This window comes from Alexandromys fortis, unplaced genomic scaffold, assembly GCF_014885135.2.
Source record: "Alexandromys fortis isolate MF-2015 unplaced genomic scaffold, M_Fortis_MF-2015_v1.1 scaffold_159, whole genome shotgun sequence".
In the NCBI taxonomy this organism is placed as follows: Eukaryota; Metazoa; Chordata; class Mammalia; order Rodentia; family Cricetidae; genus Alexandromys; species Alexandromys fortis.
This window is the reverse complement of record NW_026068031.1, coordinates 615,073-625,640: the sequence shown is the minus strand read 5'-3', so window position 1 is coordinate 625,640 and position 10,568 is coordinate 615,073. Positions and strand designations below refer to the sequence as shown.

Here is a 10,568-nt window from a genome sequence, read left to right as displayed (position 1 = left end):
GGAGGAGGAGGAGGAGGAGGAGGAGGAGGAGGAGGAGGAGGAAGAAGAAGAAGAAGAAGAAGAAGAAGAAGAAGAAGAAGAAGAAGAAGAAGAAGAAGAAGAAGAAGAAGAAGAAGAAATCAAGTACAGAAGACAGTAATACAAGGACCAAAAACAGCTACAAGACACAGAGAAACGAGCCCACATGCCCGGACTTCCTCCTCATCGATAATGACTTTAAACGGAAATGGATTCAACTCTCCATTCAAAAACAGAAAATAGCATAAAGGATCTTTTAAAATAGGAGCAATCTGTAGAGACTCACTTCAGCTCCAAAGACAGAATAGATCATTACCAAAAGAAAGCAGGGTGAGTGCCTAACACCTGATGAAACACGCTTAATCACATGTGCATTGTAAAGAGTCATACAGCAAGTTTTGTGTATCTAAAAGCAGGTCACCAAAATATGTTTTAAAATCCTGAAAACAAGGAATAGTTCTACAATTAGTATTAGACTTTCATACTCTACTTTGAAACCAGATACAATTGAATACAAGAAAGGAAACATAAGTAACCGGCTACACCCACTGTAAATAGAACACTAGCAAGCAAAGCACAAACACGCTTCTCCAACACTGCCCAGGATAACCAGGATAAATGACAGCCAGACTGTGAACAAGATCACAAAACTGTAAACGCTAAGTAACTTCCCCAGCCACAACACAAAGAAGTTAGAAGTCAGTTACAGAAATAAAACCAGGAAAACCACAAAATCATAGGGACTGAACAATGCATTAGTAAACAGACAACTGAAGCAAGAGAATAAAATACAATGTTCTGAACCATACAGTATTACAGCAAAGACAGGGCTCAGGGGAAACACACAGCAATCAATGCTTCCACTTAAAGGAAATTCCAAATCACTGAATCAACTGTAAATTACAGAACCAGAAAGACAAGAAACTAAACAGATGCTAGTAAGAGAAAGAACAAAGATGGAATCAGTAATAAATAGAACAAAAAGAAGGAAAAAACACTAAGAAAAAGCAGGAAAACCAAGTTTATTCTTTGGGGAGAAAAAAAACCCTCAATGAAACTCACCAGTGTTTAGGCGGATGTAGTAAGTCAAAAAGAGGAAGATTAACAATTACTAAAATCAGAAACAAGAGTAGGGACGTTTTATCACTTTTCCACAGAACTAACAAGGAATATAAGAGAGCTGGCAAGTAGGATAACTAACATTAAGCGGACAAATTTTCTAAGAACACAAAAATGAACAGAAATTATATCATGAAAAAAAAGCAAAAATTTAAGAATCCTGTAACTAGTGAAGAGGGGAAACCAATCATGGAAAATCTCTTGACAAAGAAAAGCTTTAACTTAATAGCTTTCCTAGTAAACACTTAAAAGAATACCAAGAATGTCAATCCTCAAGCATCCAATGTCTGAAAAGAAGGGATCACTTCTGAACACATCCTAAAAGGGTCACATCCTCCTGACACCAGCTCCAAGCAAAAACACTGTAAGAAAACTCTAGGCCAGAGCTCTAATGCTGAGGATAACAAGAATCCTCAGTAAAACACTCGTACACTGAATTGAGCAGTATACTAAGAGGATTATACAAAGGAGACCACGTGAAATTATTCCTGAAATATGCAGTATTTGCTACATGCAAATCAATCTGCAATACACCACATCAAAAGGAAGCAATAAGACACGCCTCCATGATTGGCTCAAGTGATGCAGAGGGGAAAAGCAACTGACAAAGTCCAATACTCCCTTACAAAAAAAAAAAAAAGGAACAAACTAGCAATAGAAGGAAACCACCCAATGTAATAAAGTCATGAAAACCCACAGTGAGCATCAGTGATGACAAAGCATTTCCTCAGAAACCAGGAACAAGGTGAGGATGGCCACTTTCCTTCTTCTATTCAATACAGTATCAGAAGGTCTAACCGCAGCACTCAGGCAAGAAAAAGAAACGAACATTTGAGTCAGGAAGAAAAACTAAAGCCTCCTGCATCTGCAGATATTACATGTCAAGTCCAGGAGTTCACAAAAATAAAACAGAACCAATACATGAACTCAGATGGTTGGCAGGGTGCACAATCACTACACAGGACAGTGAGCATCCTGAAAAGAACATTGCCAATATAATTCTACTCACATTGAGGTCAAAGAAAAAGTACATAGGGACAGACTGAACCAAAGAAGTAAAACTGTGACAAAAGCTGGGGGGGGGGTATAAGTAAAGAGAAACATTCCCCATGTCCATGTCTACAAATCAGAAGATGTGATGCTGTTGAGATTACCTAAAGCAATTTACAAGTATAACACAATCTTTATCTAAATTCCATGGTATTTCCTACAAAAAAAAAAAAGTTTTTATCCTAAAATCCCAAATAGCCAAAGTGATCTAAAAAAAAAAAATCTGAATTAAAAAATGTGATGGAGGAACCATGTCTGCTAGTATCAAACTATATAACTATATTAGAAAGTTAAGCAATCAGTCAGGCAGTGGTGACACAAGCCCAGCACTCGGGAGGCAGAGGAAGGCGGCTTCTTTGACTTCAAGGCCAGCCTGAACTACTACTGAGTGAGTTCCAGAACAGGCTCCAAAGCTACACAGAGAAACCCTGTCTTGAAGGGGGAAAAAAGGAAAAAAATTACAGCAATTAAAATAGTGTAGTTATAGTAGTATACAGACGGACATAAAAAGCAATAGGACAGAACACAAAACCTAGAAACAAACCCTCAGAGATATGGCCAAATAACTCACCAAGGTTACTGAGATCGTTCCATGATAGTCTTGTTCAGTATGTGCTGCTGGGGAAAAGTGATTACCTGCTTGCAAAACAATGAAAGGGGAACTCCACATACGAAAACTTAATTTAAAATATGTCAAAGACTCATATGCAACACCCCAAACTAAAAAACTCCCTCAAGATAAGAAAAGGTCAATGCTTTATAGCATGGGATTTGGCAATAACCTCTGACAACATATCGCAATACAGACAGTAAGAGGGATCATAAGACCCACTTTTGTACATGAGAGAGTACCAATAGAGGAGAGAGGCAACCCACAGAATGGGAGAAAACTTGTGCAAATTGTATCTGATAAGGGATCACAACATAAGGTTCTTCGAACAGTTTTGAAAATGCAAGAAATAATACAACAGCCATGAAACCCTCGCTGATGTAATTCATTATCAATCTTGCAATCCCTACACAAATATTCTTTTTTCCAGGCCAAAAAAGAAAAAAATACAAATAAACAAAACCACCCTACTAGCAACTTTAAGTGACGCTAACACAGAAATACTACAGGGATTCAATCTGTATCCCATAACTTGTAGAGATCTTAACCAGTTTCCTGGGTGCTGCAATTAGACAGGAGCCACCAAGCCCAGAATGCAAATTCCAAATTTACTAGATAATCAAAAAAGGTAAGTCAAGACTAAGAAAACAAGATCATGAGTTAAAGGCCAGCCTGAGCGATACAATGAAAACACTGATGGGCGGGGGAAAAACTGCAATATAATTCTTCATACCAATCTCTGCCCAAAAAAGGTGACAAATATTTTTAAGCAGACAGCGTTCCAAAAACAACTTAATTCAAATTCCTGTAATCGGGTATTCTATGAGCAGTATAAGCTGAAGAGCCAAGTGTCTACTGGACGTGGGAAGCTCTGCTCTTATGTCTACAGAACATAAAGGTAAGAAAACAAACGAGTGAAAATGAGCTGGTCCTAGCAAAGAGAAAAGGGCAACAGCATCATTAGTAGACGGGAAGGGCCCTATCTGCAGACTGAAAAGCGTTCAGCAAAGCTGTACATGCCATCTTCTTTTCCAGAATTGGTGGTGGGGGGGGGGGGAACGACAGGACTTGAAAGAATACACAAGCATAAAGAGGCTACTCTGAGCTGGGCCCAATCATTCAACCCAAAGATAAAAAGTCTCTAAAGTCAGCCCTTTGCTGTTACACATCTTCAACGATTTAGGTTACCATCAGCACTTAAGTAACAAAACCTTGTCTTTTCCACCTTGTTGCATCTGCCTTGTGCCTTCAGTGCCACTGTGAAACAAGCAGCTTGTTGGAGGAACATTACCAAGCCTTTGCAAAGTAGAGCAAAATATTTAAAATATTCAAAGTCTTGTTTGTGTACCTGATCAGTTCTCAGTTTAGGGAGAATCTGCTGAACATAAACATCTATTCCCGTCTGTCCTAAAGAAGATGTACTTGCCAATGATAAGGAAGTCACACAGCACAGGGGAGGCCAAGAAGGGGCAGGTGAGAAGTCCACAGGCTGCAGCAACGGAGGAGGTTTCCAGCCACCAAATCAGCTCCAGGCACTACTGTCTGTATTGCTGGCCTGGCAAGGCACTATCATCTCAGACTGGGTCTCCTGCCACTGTCAACATAACCCAACAAGTGTATAGAAGAATGTGCCACCAAGAATCGCTTCCCTGTTCTGCTCACACCTCCTGAAGGGTTGGCCTGTCCCATAAAACAGCAAAAATGTATGCATATGCGTGCGTGTGTGCGTGCGTATGTGTATATCCAGGTACACATGGAAGCTAGAAATCAACTTCCAGTGTTATTCCTCTCCTCAGGAGCCATCACTTTGTGGTTTTGAGACAGGATCTCTCCCTGGAACACAGAGCTCACCTATTAGGCTAAACTGACCAGCCAACGAGCCCCAAGAACCTGTCTGTCTTCACACTGGGATTACAAGTGTGTGCCACCACACCTGTTTTTTTAATGTGTGTTCTGAGTTCAAATTGACTGAGCTATTTCCTCAGCCCAAAAGCATGTCTCCGCCCTCCAGTGCAGTTCGGCATGTCTAAGTGCTCTTCAGTAAGAACAAGGCTAGGGAATGAGCTACAGGGAAAATGTGACCAATGCTATCCTTGCTACTTGGGTTTTCAGGGAGAGAAAAAAAAGGAGAGATTTTCAATTTCCATTACCACTCCTCACTAGAAGCAGGTGGCTGGGAAGCAAATAAGTTTAAGAGAAATAGCAGGAACACTTCAATAATACTTCAGTTACCTACAAAAGCCTGACTGCCCACATAAGAAAGGGCCACAGTAAAGAGATAAGACTGGGGGGACCTGTGAGAAAGGTTTCATATGTAAAGCACAGAATTTAGTCAATGAGCATCACACATGCTATGCTTCTGGCTGAGTACTTACACCAAAGATGCTTTTCAAAGGAAAGAAAAGGGTATGCTCACTCAAGTCAATGTTTATATTCTAAATAATACTGCTCACAAATAATTTTAATAGTAGCAATATTATGTACTTCATAAGGTATCCAGAGCACACAGACAAGTTTATATAGATTGTGTCAGGCCTTCTAGAGGCACACCGGTAATTTACATAGCCCTTCACTAAGAAGATCACACTCAGGAAGGAGGGATACACCTGGAGGCCAAGAATGAGGGCCCCAGAAACTGTTCAATCAGCCTTCCTCTGCTACCTAAGATCTCAGTGAGGAGGCACGCCCCAGAAGACAGCTCTACCTCGGTCAGCCTTCCTGATGCTGCAACCTCAGGCTGTGCTGACCCCAACCATAAAGTTATTGTTGTTGCTACTTCATAACTGTAATTTTGCTGCTGTTATGGATCATTATGTAAACATCTGATATGCAGGGTATCTGATATGCAACCCCTGTGACAGGGTCACAACCCACAGGTCGAAAAATACTGTTCTACCCAGACCGAGCAGACAGACCAGACCAGCGTCTCCTCAGATACTGACTGATGCTAAGACAAGCAGCCCAGGTGCCCTGTGGCTCCAGTAACTAAACTAAGCAACTCAGTCCAAAGGATAAGGCCTTGGCTTTCCAGCTCTAACTAGACAGAAGTCTGCTAAAGCTGCCCTAGCCATGATTATTAACTAGGAGTTTTACTTATGGAGGAGTGCTCAGAACACGAGAGGACAGACAGGAGATACACACTTCAATGGTAGAAAAGCACTTGGGAGAAGAAAGGATGAACCTTAAAAAGCAATGTGATCTGATCAAGGTGAGAGGATGCCTAAGGAAAGGCTGGTTCCAGGGCTCCCAGACTCTAAAACCCACATGCTCAAGTACCTTACATAAAAAGACGGAATATAACCCAGATGTGCTGGCTCATGTCTGTAATGCCAGGACTCAGGAGACTAAGGCAGAAAGCTTGTCATGAGTTCAAGACTAGTCTGGGCTACATAACTGAGTGAAACCCTGCCTCAAAAAATAAAAAATAAACAGAAAAATAAGGATAATAAGTAAAATGGCATGGCACCTGCATATAAGCCTTGTTGTAAACCATCTCTAGTGTGCTAACAATGCCTACCACAACATATATGCAATGTAGGCAGTTGGTACCATCTGGAGAATCAAGTCAGGCAAAGGTCCGTATATTTCAGAACAGGTGCCATCTCTCTCACAGATTCTCACACTGGGTGTGTGAAACCCTGGTGGTAGAATCCACAGATGTGGGGGCAGCTTGCTCTCATTTTCCTTCCCCCTCTCAGTATCAGATCTGCAGGCCACCTGCTTTAACATCCAGAAAACCCTGGGCCTCCAAAAGATGCTGTTTTCAAAAGGCACACAGTTTCTCAGATGTGTTGCTTAAAAAAAAAAAAATCATAATAAAATTAAAATAACCAAAAAGTGGCCTTTTCAGATGGCTAGAAATTTTAGAGATCCAACACTTCCCTAGCTTCTTCCTCTATTAAGTATGCAGCTAGGAATGCCCAGATAAATGCAGACCAAGAATGTCCTAAAGAGCTTTAAAGACGCTTTCAGAGATAATTATTCCTGTTTCTCTCCTGAAATTCAAGGAAGGTCAGAAATAGAAAGCCACTTTGAAAGCAGTGCTCCGATTACCCAGCAGGCTTTAGAAGCCACGAGCTCTGAGCAAAGGTTTCCAGATCTCAGATATCCTTGACTGTTCCTGGACCAGGCACTCCAGAAGAGCTGACTCCTTGAGTAATTTTTCTCCTAACAAAGCAGCAGATAAGAACATTCTCAAAGGTCTTTGTCTCAGCACCTGTCTGAGACCAAGGTTAAGCACAAAGTAACTAAACCAAAGAGATCTATATAACCCCAAACCACTGGGTTTATCTGAATTTAAAAGCTCTACTTACTGTTGTGTTTGGGCCATGGAGAAAACATCTCTTTCACTCTGTTTTAGGCTGATTTTGTTTTTTGTTTTTCACTACAGCATCCTCCTTTTGCAATTAATTTAAAGGTCTGGAATGCTTGCTGAAATAGTACAGCAAGTCTATGCTAAATCTGAGTCTCTACTGAGAAGCAGGTCTAAAGAGTTATTGAACTAAAGATTTAATTTACCTAGTGAAAACTTATTTATGATAATCTTAAAATCAACTATCGCTATCTTTTCCAGGGAACCACACAAAATAAGCTAACTCCCCAGGAAGACTCATACTCCCTCAGGCCTCCCTGTGATCTGCTTAAGCCTAATCCTCATGCAGTCTGCGGGAAACAGATTTGGGCTTGGGGGATGGGGGGCATTGGGCCTTTCTCTGCTCCTCTTCCTACTGTGGCCAAATTGAGTAAGTCTCCTTTTTCTGTTTCTCACTATTGCTTGTCTACTTAGATGGGCTATGGAGAAGACGGGGTTAACCTGAACTGTAGGACACTGAGAGCCATCCAGCCCCTACCCCACTCCTAGCCCCAGTAAGTCTGGTAGAGATGGTCTACCAGAGAGTTGCTTGGGTTCAGAAGTCAGGGACCAGAACTCTGCAGGCTTTCACATCCTCCGCTTCTCCTTTTCTAATCGGCAAAAGGAAGATGGCAAACAGAAAAGCCAGCAGGAAAACACACAAAATTCGCATTAGGTAAGCCAAACTGCTATAAGTAGTAACCTTCTAAACCAGAGCCTAAGTGACACCCCCTCCCTCAACACAACCTGGTGATGAATCCATCCACTCACCTCATTCCACCTCAAAGTCTACAGTAAATCTTGCTTTGGAGTTCAACTTGGGGCAATCTCTCAGAACCTAGATTAGAAACAATTGTGAGCTTTAGTATAATAGTTACTTTCAATTTTTAAAAAATATGCAACTGTACCTCACAGTAAATAAAGGACCCAAAAGAGCAATATTAATAAAATCCTAATTGAAAGCCTTTTTTAATTTTAACCTTTAAGTGAAGCTCTATATATTTAAATTTGGGCTAACGACAGCCCCTCCCACACAAAGAACTGACTCTTAAACCTGACTAGACAGATCGATGGATATTCTGGGGCCACACCACAGACAACCAGCTCAGAACATCCCGGAGAAACTCAGGACCAGGACCTGTACCCTAGAAGAAAATGCTAATTAGCCAAGCCATCAGCATCCCACTGCCTATGAGAACCCAGCTCCACCCCCACACCCCCAGTGTGGTTCTGAAGCAGTGATCCTCAGCAGGGTGCAGTTCTACATCCTGAAGTCACAACCAGAGAAGGAGACATACTACTGCCATCTAACGGGTACAAACCAGGGAAGGTGCTAGACCACACATCCCCCAGCCCAAAGGAGAAATAAAGATGTGGCTGAGAAACTCTCTTCCATAGCAACAGACAGACAGCTTGCAGAATTTAGAATTTCCACAATTCTGGGAGCTGAGGGGACAACTCAGTCAATAAAGTGCTTGCCACTCAAGTACTAAGAATCCAAGTTCCAGCACCCACATAAAAGTCAGGCGTGGTGGCATCTGCTTGAACTTCCAGAACTGAGGAAGGGAAGAGAGGCGGGTGAGTTGACTGGCTAGCTAATCATCAAGTCCCAAGTCCCACAAGACCTTGTCTCAAAAACAAGGTAGAGAGTTCCTGAAGAATGTTACCAAGTTGACACTCAGGTATGCATATGCACGCACACACACCAACATATACACACAAAGTAATTCTACAATTTATTTTTGCTTTTAAATTTTATGTTGTGTGGGTGCTTTGTACACTGGTACATCTCTCATCACTTGAATGCCTGCAGAGTCCAGGCACTGAATCCCCTGGAACTGGTTACAGAGGGCTGTAGGTGCTAGAAACTGAACCTGAGTCCTCTGGAACAACTTCCAGTGCTCTTGGCCACTGTGTCATCTCTCCAGGCCCCAAACTCTACAATTCCAAAACTGCTTGTCTGAGACAGACAATAAGCTCCCAACCACCGTCATAAAGTATTTCCTATGAAAGCTACATGTCTATGTAGTACTCATAAAAAAAAAAATACAAATTCATGTTCAATAACAGTAGTTGGAACAGAGGGAGTGTTTTGTTTTGGTTTGGTTGTCTTTTGAGACAGCACTTCTAGACAGCTCAGGCTAGCCTAGATCTCCAGGCTGGCCTAGAACTCATCCGATCTGCCTGCCTCTGCATGCTGGGATTCATGTTGTACACCACCATGAATGGTCCTGAGAATTTGGAATAAATGTTTCAATCTCCAAAAATCTTTGAATTAAACTATGTTCATAAGAGCTTCCCAAGAAAGGTATTGCGTTTTTTGTTTTGGTTTGTTTTCCCATTTACTGAGGTTAAACCCTACTTCAAACTCTTTTCCCAGTCACATAGAATGAAGCTGGTAAAAAGTAATAATAACCATTGCGCTTCACTCATGTGACCCCTAGTCCTGGGGTGACAAAGGTCTCTCTTTCCAGCCTGTTCCCCTGAGCACTGGAGAATCCCAGCCTTCATTCAGCCAAGCACAAAAACACTTTAAAACTTACTCCAATTTTATATTCAAAGCAGGATTTACCCAGGACCAATGCCCTGTGCTGGGCAGGAGAGATCTGGGGAGGGAGCTGCAGCAAGACTTTCCTGGGCTGTCACAGCCAGAAGGTACAGTTCTAGATGTAACCTGGGAGGGAAAGAGCCAGTGGAAGGCTCTGAGTCACACAGCCCAGACAGCAGATATGTTGTTTACTCAAGGTTGGTCTCTACAGTATAGCATACACCCACAGAATGAGGAAAGATAGCCATTAACTCTCAAAACAGAGGCTCTGTTTTGATAGTCTTAATGAATTGAGCTATAACTAGCTAACTGCATAAACAGGGCATACCTGGCAGCTGACTAGCACTGGTAAACCACATGGGTACACGAACAAACATGCCAATTTGAAGAGAATGTGACGTAGGACACACGGATTCCAACAGAACTGCTCCTTTCAAACTAGACATGAGTTCCAGGTGAAGCAAACCAGACCTACTCTGATTACAGACTGCATTTTGCCTCAGAATCCTCAGTGATGTACGCAAACTGCCCAAGGCAGACTCAAGCACTGTCACAACCAAGGGCCCAGGAGAGGTGAGTGGAGTGAGGCTCTCACAGCCCAAGAGACAGAAAGTCAAGGGACAGAAAGTCTGGGGCTCCCAGAAAAACCTGTGGTAGGTGGTGGAAGCTCCTACCCACACCTCAGGACAAGGGGTGAACCAGGCCTTCACCATGTGTCTCTGAGGGGTGTGGAACCCTAAGGCAGCATGATGTAGATGGGGCCAACAAGGGTCCTAGAGTCAAGGAGCCTGTGAAAGAGCACAGGCCCACCACACCTCCACTGCTCAAGGAGGACAACAGGAAGGTCCCATCAAGAGTCAGAAAAACAGACC

The 10,568-nt window shown here is 42.3% G+C and overlaps 1 protein-coding gene across 9 annotated transcripts in view; it reads right to left on the bottom strand.

The window, feature by feature from the left end:
• Positions 1–10,568, bottom strand: part of Sipa1l1 (signal induced proliferation associated 1 like 1) — a 280,284-nt gene that overhangs the window by 213,918 nt on the left and 55,798 nt on the right. For 7 of the 9 annotated variants that reach the window (XM_050164489.1, XM_050164478.1, XM_050164483.1 and 4 more), the window contains one exon: positions 7,920–7,986. The exons of the other annotated variants lie outside the window; for them this stretch is intronic. The gene's annotated coding sequence lies outside the window, so the exon portion shown is untranslated. The remainder of the gene's footprint in view (positions 1–7,919; positions 7,987–10,568) is intronic. 9 annotated transcript variants of the gene reach the window in all.